Source organism: Pristis pectinata, chromosome 3 (genome assembly GCF_009764475.1).
Source record: "Pristis pectinata isolate sPriPec2 chromosome 3, sPriPec2.1.pri, whole genome shotgun sequence".
Classification (NCBI taxonomy): Eukaryota; Metazoa; Chordata; class Chondrichthyes; order Rhinopristiformes; family Pristidae; genus Pristis; species Pristis pectinata.
Window position 1 is genome coordinate 76,186,523 of NC_067407.1, and position 11,186 is coordinate 76,197,708.

Here is an 11,186-nt window from a genome sequence, read left to right on the forward strand (position 1 = left end):
TGCAGTTATGGTAACATCAAGCTCATAGTTTGTCCTCAATTCAAATTACTTCAGTGGTGGGAAGTCAGCCAAAGTCAAAGCTGAGTTTATTGTCACATGCACAAGTACATGTATGCACAGGTGCAATGAAAAACTTACTTACAGCAGCTTCACAGGCACATAGCATCAGATAAGCAGCATTCACAAGAAAAACATAAATTAAACAATTTTTATAAGAAAGAACACAATTAGAACAAAAAAAAACAAAGTCCATTTGAGTGCAACGTTATCAAAGTGGTCATAGTGTTGCTATACTGTAGTGATTAGGGTTGTGCCGGTTGGTTTAGTGAGCATATTTCCATGTTGATCATAAACCAGGCTAGTTTGTGCTCAAACAATAGCACCTCTTGTATAAGCAAGACAGCTGTGTTTCCCTCTCCTTACAACTTTCCAGTAAGGTTGTTTAAATGTGAGGTCTTCACCAAATTCTGTACATAGAATATAAAACAAAAGTAGGACATTTGGCTCCTTTCTTGCTCTACTGTTCAATAAGATCATGGCTGATCCAATTGTGGCTTCAATACCCCTTTCCCCACTCACTCCCCATACTCCTTGAGTCCTTTGTAAATGTCCATCACTATCTGGCATTGAGTATAAGGGTCAAGAAGTCATATTGCAGCTGTATAAAACTCTGATTAGGCCATACTTGGAGTACCGTGTGCAGTTCTGGTCGTGTTATAGGAAGGATGTGGAGGCTTTGGAGAGGGTGCAGAAGAGGTTTACCAGGATGCTGCCTGGATTACAGGGCATGTGCTATAAGGAGAGGTTGGACAAACTAGGGTTGTTATCTGGAGTGTTGCCCGCTGAGGGGAGATCTGATAGAAGTTTATAAATTATGAGAGGCACAGTTAGAATTTTTTCCCCCAAGTTAGAAATGTCAAGTACTAGAGGACATCCAATTAGGGTGAGAGAGGGAAAGTTTAAAGGAGATGTGTGGGGCAAGGTTTTCTTTACACAGAGAATGGTGGGTGCCTGGAACAGGCTGCCAGGGGTGGTGGTGGAAGCAGATATGGTGGTGGCATTCGTTCTGGAGGAGGCCAAGGACTGACACGTCAGTGACAGTGTGGAAGGGGGAGTTGAAGTGACTGGCAACGGGGAGATGCAGATCACGGTTACGAACAGAACAATTCCCCAGAGTCCTCAATCCTCCAATCTTACAAAAATGCTTCTGCCTCCTCTTTAAATACCTCCGATCCAGCTTCCACAGCCCTCAGGTGGAGAAATACAGAGGTGATGTGTTTCTCTTATCTCTAGGCTGTCAAGAATAGCTAGCAAAATATCTTCAACCCTTGCTTAGCCTCTCAGGGGCAGTGTTTCAATAAGGTCCTCTTGGAGTCCTTCAGAATTCATATTCACACTAAGAAGGGCAGCCTGTGCAATGACATCGACATCACACCACCTGGCACAAAGCAGTAGGGTGGTCTGGAGTTGAATTAATGTGTTTAATTTGCTACCTGGTATTGCATGTGTGCATATGTGTGTATAAATGGGCATGTGTGTGTGTGTGCATGCATGTGCTTGTGTGCATGCATGTGCAGGCACATGTGAACCTATGTGTGTACATCTGTGTGTAGTTGGTTATGTGTCTGTGTGTGTGTGTGTTCACACATGTGAACTTTTTTGTTTGTGTGTATAAGTCTGCATGTGTGTATGTGTGTGTGTGTGGATACACCTTTGTGTGTGTGTCTGTGTGTCTGTGTATGTTCACACATGTAAACTTTTGTGTTTGTGTGTATAAATCTGCATGTGCGTGGTTGGATGTATGTGGTTGGATGTGTGTGTGTGTGTGTGTGTGTGTGTGTGTGTTCACACGTGAAATTTTGTGTTTGATTGTATAAGTCTGCATGTGTGTGGTTGGATGTGTGTGCCTCTGTGTGTGTCTCTGTGTGTGTACACCTTTGTGTGTGTGTCTGTGTGTGTTTACACGTGAACTTTTGTGTCTATGTGTATAAGTCTGCGTGCGCACATGCGCACGTGTGTGTGTGTGTGTGTGTGTGTGTGTGTGTGTGTGTGTATGTTTGTGTATGAGATGTGAATTTATTGTTTCTCTGCCCCTGCAGGGGTAAAAACAGGATTTGATTGAGCAGGGTTGGGAGTCTGCAAGTCCTTGATGCATATTTTGCCGCTGGTCAGAAACATGACCCAACCAGTGCGGTGTCCCCATCGGCCATGACTGAAGGCTCTGGTTGGTGGCTGGATGTTCTGATGCATGTAGCTCCCTTCCTATGATCCATTCTACCTCTGACAAGGTTGAAGTGAGGAGTCTGAAGGCACAGCAGGATACAGACACAGCAACCTGCATTTACATATCAGAAGAGAAAGGACCAATGCATCAAGAAGTTAGCACTTCCAGGGGACAACAGTCCACCTGATTGGCATCTTTGCCACTGGACTGGGCACCCAACCCTCGGTCACTAGAGCCCGGGGATGCTGTTTACACTGTTTACGAGTCATCATGCTGAGCTGGTGAGCACCTCATCAACTGTCCCTCAATGCACAGACTGAGTCTGAAGGTGTGCAGAGGATACTCCTAAAATGCTTGAAGCTGTAACGACGTCTTCACCCAATCAGAGTTCAGACCCTAACCCACCACTTCACCCACCCCACCAGCCTTTTCTGGGAATTAGAAACAGAAGTGTCTGGGTGCAGAATCGGATTTGGCGCGTCCGCAACCAATGAGCCTGGTAAAAATGAGGCAAAGCAGTGGAGGAGTGCTGCAACAGGGTTCTTGAAGGGCTGCCTTTTCCAGCTGGGTAGGATGGAATTGTTGAGGGTTGTGTGCCTCTGTAGACATAACCCACTGTGCCCGTCCCAAGTGACTCAGTCTTCCATTTTGGGTCTTCCCAGAAACCTGGTAACCTTGCCTGACCTTTGGTGGCTGACCCTTCGCTCCCAGGATCCCAACCTCCCTAAAGCTCTTTACCTCTCCTCCTTTAAGGCACTCTTCCAAACCTGCACTTCCTCATCTATCACAGGGTCACAGAGAGATACAGCACAGAAACAGGCCCTTCGGCCCATCGAGTCTGTGCTGACCATCACCATTTACACTAATCCGACAATCCTACTGAGGCTGAGTCGAGCTCTGGCTGAGAAGCTTACACAATGCCACAGCCACTATTTAATTAGAAACTGTTGTTGCGGAGGCCACTACAAAAAAAGCGTAGACTTTGCCTTTGCTGTGGGAGATGGTCCGAGCTGGGTTGGATCTGGAGTCAACTTGTAACGTGGAGCGAGAGGCCTCTGCAGTGAGACAAGAGAGCAGACCCAATCAATGCAGCCTTCCCTTCCATATAACGCAGTCCACCTGAGATTAAAGTGGAAATATCTCCATTTGTGACTGAAAACATCCAACAGAATTCCAACACACCAACTCTCTATGGCCCAACTTGAATGGATGGTGGAAGTCAGTACCAACCACATAACAGTAATTGTTTTCATGTTACAACAGTGACTGAAATACCTTGGAAAGTCCTGAAAGTAATGGGAACGGTGTTCTTTTACTGCAATCCTTTCATTTTTCCTTCAAAGAAGGGCACACGCCAATGAAAAGTAAAGTCCCATTCCCAATGAAGTCACCAACTAAACCAAGACAAGCGTACTCTGTTCTCTGGGTGTCAACACAAGCACATCTTCCCCTGCTTCTCCCAAGTACCCTGAGGGCCAGTATCATAGGAAGAGGTTAAACTACCCAGCAGCACTATGTCCACTGCCCACACCGCAAAATGCCTCTCACCCTGTCCAGGACTCACTGCTCACTCATTCCAAATGCACACCATTTCCAGTGTGCCTGCTACACACCCACCTCTCAGCAAGGCACTCCCCCAGTGTGCACTGTGTAATTTAGCAGCAGCATCTTGCAAAGGCGTGACATTTCAAGTTGTGACTACACACCCTAGACTCAAGATGAGTGGTTGTTGTTCGTTGACACCCAGGTAGCCCGCCAGCTTGGGAACAAGTTTTGGCATTCTGAAACCTCCCAACACCCAAACATAGTTCTCCTGATTCAACCTTGGGCAAAGGCCTTGCTTGCAGACAAAGACGTCGGGATGTGTGGCTGGTATCTTCCGGTCAGGTGTCAATGGATCTGCCTCCATCCCATCTTGTGGAAATCCTCCTCAAGTTCCAGCACTCCAACTCCGACAGGGAGTAAACTGAAAATGTTGTAAATGCAAAGAAATGATGAAATAATGGCACTGAAAGGCCTGGATAGAGTGGACGTGGAGAGGATGTTTCCGTTAGTAGGAGAGTCTAGGATCCGAGGGCACAGCCTCAGAAGAAAGAGACGTCCCTTTAAAACTGAGATGAGGAGGAATTTCTTCAGCCAGAGGGTGGTGAATCTGTGGAACTCGTTGCCACAGAGGGCTGTGGAGGCCAAGTCATTAAGTGTATTTAAGGCAGAGATTGATAGGTTCTTGATTGGTAAGGGGGTTAAGGGATATGGGGAGAAAGTGGGAGAATGCGGTTGAAAACGTCAGCCATAGTTGAATGGCAGAGCAGACTCAATGGGCTGAATGGCCTAATTCTTATGGTCTTGAATGGGGGGGGGGAAGGGGAGGAGAAATGAACAAAATTAAAAAGGGACAGCAAATTAACAGGTCAGTTTTAGCAAATCATCCTTTGCTATTCCTTGCTCAAAATCTTGGAACCCTATCTAGATCCTGGCACCTTCACCAAAAAGACAGCAGTAGTTCAAAAAGCTTATCACCACCTTCTCAGGGGCAACTAGGGATGGGCAATAAATGCTGAATCTGCCAGCAACACCCAGATCTTGTGAGACAATTAAGCACAATGCAGCGAATAGAAAACCAAATAGTCAAAGTAAAAGAAAACCGGTTTTTCTCAGAAGCTAACACACCTTAAAAATTCACTGTGGAACAGCTAGAAGCAAGCTTCAGTGCACACCTGCTTTTTGACCTTCTGGCAGTGATGAGTTTGATTTCTGGAGCTAACCGTGTAAATTGGACGCCGGGGCCGAAGCCCAGGGCTAGTCAATGCTAGGATCAGACCAAGCCAGGTTTTCTCTACAACCCATGCCACTGCCGTCAGAGGGTCCCAGTCCTGGCAGAGGAAGGTGCAGACTGCTGGAAGAAAGGGAAAGTGTCCAATTTACATGGTTAGCTCCAGAAATCAAACTCATCACTGCCAGAAGTGGCAGGATGGAGCACCGCTCTGATTCCTGACATATTTCCACAAGTATTATAAATAAGTTATGCTGAAAAAAACTACTAAACATAACAGAAGATATGTACAGCGTACTGCAAGATTATTGAATGTCGAGAATAGATTATTGCAATTAGCGTAACCAGGCAACTCCTCCGTGAGTTTTCAGCATGGCTCCAGGACATGTACCCGCCTGCTTTTATTTCTTGCTTAGACTCTACATCGCGCTAATCTTCTGCTGACACTGTGTCCCTGTAAAAAAATACAGCCATTCTCAAGGCCAAACACTTTCACAGAGCATTAGAAACACACTTGCCCTGGGGTGCAGGGGAAGTGCTGCTCCCATCAACAACTTGCATTTATGTAGCACCTGTAACATACTAACATTTCCCTGTGGCACTTTGCAGAAGTATCGTTGAACAAGGAGACTTCAAAACGCAGTAGGAGAAAGATTGGTAAAGCGGTGGTAAAGAAAGGAAAAGTTTTAAGGACGGAAGTCTGGAGCACGGGGAACAGGTCCTGGAGGGAACATCCAACATAGAAGCGATTGTAAACAGAGATGTGCAAGATGCTGGAAAAGGAGGTAAGCAGACATGCTGAGGGTCCAGGGTTGGAGGAGGTTACCAGGCCAGGGAGGGCAGGGATTTAACGCACAGGTGAGAGGGTTTACTGCAGGAGCTGTGTGAAATGATTGCATGGATGGAATTTCGGCAGCAAACATCCCCATCCATCAAAGTTCGCAGGAAGAGCTGCAGAGCTCCTACCACAAAAGAACGGTGTAATCCTATGGAAATTCTTCCCCTGGGAGAAGGGAATCTCATCTATAAATCCTGGGTCCAAAGTGCACAATGTCCCTCGGTCTGGGTGGTGTAGGAAATCTGTCAGCCCACACTCTCAATGCTGACTGCAAGTACAGTCCACTACATCAATGTGTGTTGTGTGTGTGTGTCTGCATGTTTGTGTGTATATGTGTGTGCATGTGTGTATGTCTGTGTCTGTGTGTCTGTCTGTCTGTGAGTGAATGCAATTCTTCAGTGCCTGTCTGGCTCTCTGCTTGTGTCAGGCCTGCCCCACCCTCACTATGTTCACCTCCCGAGCTGGAGGGTTGATCCAGGGATATTTTTCAAAAACTCCCCTTTGGGAGTTTGGAGCGCTTGGTAAAGGGTTGCCATCTTTATTTTTCTAGGAGACAGGCCCTCACTGACCCCTATGGTGCTCCCCCTGTGGACACAGCCAGACCTCCCCAACATCGCCACCACCTCCCCGCACCTCTACAAGCCAGAGCTAATGGCTGGAGACCAGAGGAAGCTCAGGGCAATATTGGGCCTTTATTTACCTGAAGGTTAATCTTCCTTTACTGGTTTTTAAATTAAAACATACCTCATTCTGATCTGATGTTTGTACAAGAACAGAATTGCAGAAACATTGAATGATTACAGTGCAGAAGGAGGCAATTCAGACCGTTGTGTCCATGCCAGCTTCCTACCAGAGCAACTCACTAGTTCCATCCCAAGGCCCTTCCTCACTGGGGCTTAAAGACCACAGTGGAACCTGCCTCCACAATATCTGCAGCTCCCTTCCTCTTTATCATAGACCTGTGACCTCCTGTCCTCAACCATTCCAACAATAGAACAGCTTCCCACTTTCCACTCTGTCTACACCACTGGTATTTATAACTGGATATTTGTTATATACAGCCTTTTCTTTGTTTTATCTTTCCCTGTTTCTCCTTGTCATCCTGGAAGCTTGGGATTTGTTCTTCCTTTGTGGGAATGTGCCTCAATTCGACCCGAACCATCTCTTTCTTAAAGCCAGCCCTTTATGCTGCCAGTATTTTGCTTGTCAACTCTTGGTTCTGTTTTACCTGGTCCAGATTCACTCTCACCCTATTAAGGTTGAATTTTGTCCACACCTAATTATTTTTACTTTGGATTGCTTCTTCTCCTTTTCCAGAGCTAGCCTAATCCTTATGATATTATGATCACTATCTTCTAAATCTCTGGAGGCGGTGGAGGCATGTACTCTCACAACATTAAGAAGCACCTTGACCACTGCTATACAACCATCAAAGATGCCTTCCGAGCCACCCCTCGTCCTCATTTTGGGAAATCAGACCACCAGGCTGTGCTCCTTTCCCCTGCATACAAACAGAAACTGAAATGGGAGGATCCGGTATGGAGAGTCATGCAGTGCTGGTCTGAGGAAGCAGATGAGCTCCTACGTGACTGTTTTGAGACAAGTGGACTGGTCCATGTTCAAAGACTCAGCTGCCAGCCTTGATGAGTATGTCACCACCATCACAGACTTTATCAGCAAGTGCGTGGAGGACTGTGTACCAGAGAAGACAATACAGATGTTTCCAAACAGGAAACCATGGATGAACCGGGAGATCCACTCCCTACTGAAGGAGAGGACTGCTGCACACAAATCTGGTGATCCTGATCTGTACAAGAAATCGAGGTATGACCTTTGGAAAGCTATCAGGGATGCCAAGAGGCAATACCAACCCTGACCAGCTGCCAGTTATGGCAGGGCTTACATGACATAACAGGCTACAAGATGAAGTCGGGCTGCATAGTTAACAACAGTGCATTCCTTCCTGATGAACTTAACGCATTCTATGCGCGTTTTGAACAGAAGGGAAGTGGATTGTCACCATCCACCCTGACAGCCTCCAATGCAGCTGAACCTGTGATCACAGTGGAGGACGTAAGATCAGTCTTCCGGAGAGTGAACACAAGGAAAGCACCTGGTCCAGATGGTGTCCCTGGCCGTGTGCTCAGATCTTGTGCTGATCAGCTGGCAGAAGTATTTGCGGACATATTTAACCTCTCCCTGCTTCAAGCTCAGGTTCCCACCTATTTTAAGAAGACCACTATCATCCCGGTACTGAAGAAAAGCAAGGTAACATGTCTCAATGACTACCGACCAGTGGCTCTGACATCCACCATCATGAAGTGCTTTGAGAGGTTGGTCATGGCACGCATCAACTCCAGCCTACCAGACAACCTGGACCCACTTCAATTCGCCTACTGCTGTAACAGGTCTATAGCAGATGCCATCTCCCTGGCCCTACACTCAGCTCTGGAGCAGAGCATCTGGACAGTAAAGACACCTATGTTAGACTTTTGTTCATTGACTACAGCTCTGCCTTCAATACAATAATCCCAAGCAAGCTTGTCACCAAACTCCGAGACCTAGGACTCAACACCTCCCTCTGTAACTGGATCCTTGACTTTCTAACAAACAGACTGCAATCAGTGAGGATAGGCAGCAATACCTCCGGCACGATTATTCTCAACACTGGTGCCCCACAAGGCTGCGTCCTCAGCCCTCTACTCTACTCCTTATACACTCATGACTGTGTGGCCAGATTCTGCTCTAACTCCATCTACAAGTTTGCAGATGATACCACCGTTGTAGGCCGTATCTCAAACAGCGATGAGTTGGAGTAAAGGAAAGAGATAGAGAGCTTAGTGGAATGGTGTCATGACAACAACCTTTCCCTCAATGTCAACAAAACAGCTGGTCATTGACTTCAGGAAAGGGGGCGGTGTACATGCACCTGTCTACATCAACAGTGCTGAGGTCGAGAGGGTTGAGAGCTTCAAGTTCCTGGGAGTGAACATCACCAACAGCCTGTCCTGGTCAAATCACGTAGATGCCATGGCCAAGAAAGCTCACCAGCATCTCTACTTCCTCAGGAGGCTAAAGAAATTTGGTTTGTCCCCTTTGACTCTCACCAACTTTTACCAATGCACCATAGAAAGCATCCTATCTGGATGTATCATGACTTGGTATGGCAACTGCTCTGCCCAGGACCGCAAGAAACTGCAGAGAGGTGTGGACACAGCCCAGCGCATCATGGACACCAGCCTCCCCTCCTTGGACTCTGTCTTTACCTCTCACTGTCTTGGTGAAGCAGCCAGCATAATTAAAGACCACACCCAACCATAACATTCTCTCTTCTCTCCTCTTCCATCGGGTAGAAGATACAGGAGCCTGAGGGCACGTACCATCAGACTTAAGGTCAGCTTCTACCCCACTGTGATAAGACTATTGAATGGTTCCCTTATACAATGAGATAGACTATGACTTCACGATCTACCTTGTTGTGACCTTGCACCTTATTGCACTGCACTTTCTCTGTAGCTGTGACACTTTACTCTGTACTGTTATTGTTTTTACCTGTACTATATCAATGCACTCTGTACTAACTCAATGTAACTGGACTGTGTAATGAATTGACCTGTACGATCAGTATGCCAGACATGTTTTTCATTGTACCTCGGTACAAGTGATAATAATAAACCAATACCAATACCAATGCCATCTATTTGAGTACTTGAATAGCCAAGGCATAGAAGGCAGTGGACCAAATGTGGGTAAATGGGAGTGGTGTTTATAGATCCAACAGGTAGCATGGCATGATGGACCAAAGGGCCTGTTTCTTTCTGTATGTCTCCATGACTCTATGTTCCCCTTCTGAAACCTCTTGTATTTGGCCACTTCATTCCCCAGAACAGCTCCAGCAAAGCATCCTTCCTCATTGGACCAGGAACAGATTTCTCTAGAACATTATCCTGAACACATTTTAGAAATTCTTTGTCCAAGATAAAACTTAGGTTAGGCAGCACTCGGAGTATTGTGTGCAATTCTGGTCACTCCATTACAGGAAGGATGTGGAGGCTTTGGAGAGATTACAGGAGAGGTTTACCAGGATGCTGCCTGAATTAGAGAGTATGAGCTATAAGGAGAGGTTGGACAGACTCAGGTTGTTTTCTCTGGAGTGTCGGAGGTTAAGGGGAGACCTAATAGAAGTTAGTTATTAAAGGCAGAGATAGGGTAGACAATCAGAATCTATTTCCCAGGGTAGAAATGTCAAATACTAGAGGACATGCATTTAAAATGAGAGGGAGAAAGTTTAAAGCAGTTCCAGTAAAAGGGGGCTGTACGGTGACCTTTAAGCACAGGGGCAGCACTTAAAATCACAGCTACTGATTGTAGAAAAGAGAGTACAGCCAATATTAGGTCTGAGTGCATGTGAAAAGCTCAACCTAGTGAAAAGAGTTTTCATAGTAGCTTCACATACCAAAGATGACCACACAACACTCATGGAAGAGTATGCAGATGTCTTTGAGGTGCTCAGATGCTTACCTGGTGTACACAAAATTCACACAGATGAGGCAGTGGGTCCTGTTGTCCATGCATGTATGAAAGTTCCGTTTCAACTTAGGGATAAACTTAAACAAGAACTAGCACGCATGAAACGGATGAATGTCATACAGAAAATTGAAGAACTAACAGATTGGGTGAGTTCACTGGTCATTGTGCAAAAGAAAAATGGAGCATTGCGGATATGTCTAGACCCAAGAGATCTCAATAAAGCCATCAAGAGAGAGCATTTTAAATTGCCAACACGGGAGGAGATCATGTCCCGGTTTTCGGGTGCCAAATGATTTAGCAAGCTCAATGCATCATCTGGGTTTGGTAGATGAAGCTTGATGAGGCAAGTTCGAGACTGTGTACGTTTAACACACCACAGGGAAGATATCGTTATCTTTGGCTGTCATATGGGATCCTGTCCGCACCAGAAGTCTACCATAAAACCATCCACATGATTTTTGAGGGCATACCTGGTGCTGAGACCATGATGGATGACATCATCATCTGGGGGTCCACCAAGGAAGAACTTGATACTCGACTGAGACAAGTGCTTGACGTGACAAGGAATGTCAATTTGAAATTAAATAAAGAGTTTGATGTTAAGACACTGATCTTCATAGGAGATGTCATATCTGAAGAGGGAGTGAGGCCTGACCCAAGAAAGACATCAGCCATTGAAAACATGGAGAGGCCCCAAAACAAAGAGGAGGTGAGATGTTTCTTAGGGATGGTGACATACCTGGCTAAGTTCATCCCTCAACTGTCAACAGTGTCAGCACCACTCAGGTCACTCCTTGAGTAACAAAATGAATGAATGTGGT

The 11,186-nt window shown here is 46.0% G+C and overlaps 1 long non-coding RNA gene across 1 annotated transcript; it reads left to right on the plus strand.

The window, feature by feature from the left end:
* The first annotated feature begins 4,971 nt into the window (after positions 1-4,971).
* On the plus strand, positions 4,972-9,460 carry LOC127568584 (uncharacterized). The gene is made up of 3 exons (XR_007956034.1): positions 4,972-5,356; positions 5,607-5,782; positions 7,153-9,460. It is a non-coding gene; the product is annotated as an uncharacterized LOC127568584 (long non-coding RNA).
* Positions 9,461-11,186: the final 1,726 nt, after the last annotated feature.